The following is a 2,557-nucleotide window of genomic DNA, read 5'->3' as shown; positions in this document are numbered from 1 at the left end:
GTTTGAAGGCCCTTTTAAATTAAAGTAGCCAGTGGACTAACATTAGTCTCCAGTTTGTTTCCCATTTGTGTATCTTCTTCACCTATATCAAAACTTCTTGGAAATTTCAGATTTGAATCAACATGATCCCTATTTTCAAAACAAGAGACAGATATATGATAGTTAAATATGTTTTTGAGAATCAATCGATGCATACCATAAGACTGCGATTTTGCTTGGTACCGTATCTTGAAGTTTCTAAACACACTCATTTTAGATACTCCTTGGATTTAAATTATGATAAATGAACTTACTCAAGAGCTTACATTGGCAAGTTGATTCGGCAATTCCACTAGTACGGAAACATCGATGATATTATTTAGAAGGTGAAATTATTTAGAAGTGCATCGATGCTCAAATCGCTGAAAGGCATTGTAGTTCCTTGTCACAGCTAGGAGAGGGTGGTCCTGACGCTAGCAGTGAGGAGGTCCACCTCTTTCTTCTCGATGCCGAAGGCCGTTTCGAGCACCTGGTCGGGGAGGGGCGGATTGGCCGCGAAGAGGGCGGCGGCGAGCTGCGAGGTGCCCGGGTTCTGGCTGTTAAGGGCGGAGATGGCCAGGGCGGGCTGGTGCATGTCGGGGTTGAGCTGGAAGTGCACTAGGCCACGGGGGAAGACGAAGAGATCGCCTGGGGAGAGGTTCTGCTGGAAGAGGGAGTTGTTGGTGGAGACGAAACCCACCTGGAGCATGCCCTGGGCCAGGTAGAGCACCTCGGTGGCGCGGGGATGCACGTGGGGAGGGTTAAGGCCCTTGGGCTGAAAGTCGATGCGCGCGATGGACAGGCCCTGCGTGTTGAGGCCCGGGAAGTTGGTCGCGAAGGCCAGGTTAACGGCGGAGCCCAGTCCTTTGACCGGTTTTGCCGCATTACGAAGCAGCGTTGACATGAAGTCTGAGGGTTGCACGCGGTTGGGCGGCTTGCAGGTCAGCCCGTTTAGGTTGGCTGGGCCGCCGTCCGCCACGCAGAAGTCCTGCAGAGGGTCTTCATCGGCGGCACTCACCTCGACTATGAGCAGCGGCGGCGCAGAGGAGGCCAACAGCATCAGCGCGGCCAGAAGCAAGTAGCTGACTGCCATGACTGAGAGACTCTAGCAAAGAGTGAGCAAGGGAGTACATATTGAAAAGAAGGCACTCGTCGCTGCAATTTATGAACGGCGCCCGAGTTCAAAGATTCTACTATCTCCCACGCCACAAGGACGGGTGAACGCTACACTAGGACGGGGCTAGTACCTGTATCTGAAAGCAACTGGAGTTCGATTCGGTTCTCCCGTCAGCATCTTACGGCAGCGCTGCCGACGTAAATTTTTTATTTTTATTTTTTAAAAGTGGGATGATTTTTATTACATGAGGGTCTCGCATACCCTTCTTATTATTACAAACACACACACACACACACATACCTACGGGTTTAGGAAGTACAAGAAGGTAACACCATATGCAATGTAATGTAGGCACTGCTGCCATAAGATGAAAAACCCGTGATCTAAGTTTGAGACCTACCACCACTAAAACCAAGAAAGTCCGGACAAGTTACGTAAGTAGTGAACACATTCCGTGATGAGAATAGATCATGTCTCACTGGGTCGTGACCCCATGAAACCATCAATCCTAGATATCGAATTTGTAGAACCCATGAACTCATCAATCCTCATGAAATCTTAGAGTCAGAAGGATACTTTCACTCTTCTACAAAAGCATCAATTTGACGTCCCTACTACAGGCTACAAATATATATGGTTGCAGCCTTCCTTTACTCTTGTGGTGGAAGAAAATATTTGAAGCACCGTAGATCTAAACATATTAGTAGGAACTTGTATGAAACCATACCATGCTACGCTTCAAAGATTATGAGACATAGAGCAACATTCATTATAGGAAAAAAAAATTGATGCCTACAGATATGGTTGATCTTGAGTACATTAGGTATTTGGTGAAGTACATGATCCGCACACGATAACTAGGAGGTGGATTGCACGACTTTATTGTAAACTATACATCTATCAATACAAACATTTGAACCCAATGATAGTAACCGAATAGTTAATGTGAGACCTACCCCACCATCACGTCGCGAGCACCTACCAAATTATGTATGTACCCAATGATAGTAGCCGTGAGACCTACCCCGTCATCACATCGCGACGAGCACCTACCAAATTATGTATGTAGATTTCTTTGACTATCAACCAAGTAGAGCATATGCATTTCTCAAAGGAAGTGGATTGATAAAAAGAGAATATTATGTAAATATCTTCAAATGAACAGGCATTTTTTTGTCTTTGAAAAAAAAAACAATTTAAATATACGAAAAGCAACATGCATTTTTTTGGTCTTTTTTAAATATATTGAAAAGAAGGAACTCGTATGAACGGTGCGCGCTTATCGCCCAAGTTCAAAGATTTCACTCTCTCCCACGCGACAAGGACAGAAGAACGGGGCGAGTGGAGTTCAATTAGGTTCTCCGGTAAGCATCTTACGGCAACTGGAGTTCAATTAGGGTAAGCATCTTACGGCAACTGGAG

At 45.6% G+C, this 2,557-nt stretch overlaps 1 pseudogene across 1 annotated transcript; it reads right to left on the bottom strand.

Moving 5' to 3' along the window:
* Positions 1-228: 228 nt before the first annotated feature.
* On the bottom strand, positions 229-1,145 carry LOC147613627 (germin-like protein 8-2 pseudogene; annotated as a pseudogene). Its single transcript, XR_015263239.1, has one exon. The product of XR_015263239.1 is annotated as a germin-like protein 8-2 pseudogene (transcript).
* Between the last annotated feature and the right edge of the window lie 1,412 nt (positions 1,146-2,557).

The sequence above is a fragment of the Cibotium barometz genome, chromosome 43 (genome assembly GCF_041138505.1).
Source record: "Cibotium barometz isolate CiBa-2024 chromosome 43, ASM4113850v1, whole genome shotgun sequence".
In the NCBI taxonomy this organism is placed as follows: domain Eukaryota; kingdom Viridiplantae; phylum Streptophyta; class Polypodiopsida; order Cyatheales; family Cibotiaceae; genus Cibotium; species Cibotium barometz.
This window is presented reverse-complemented; position numbering and strand designations above follow the sequence as displayed.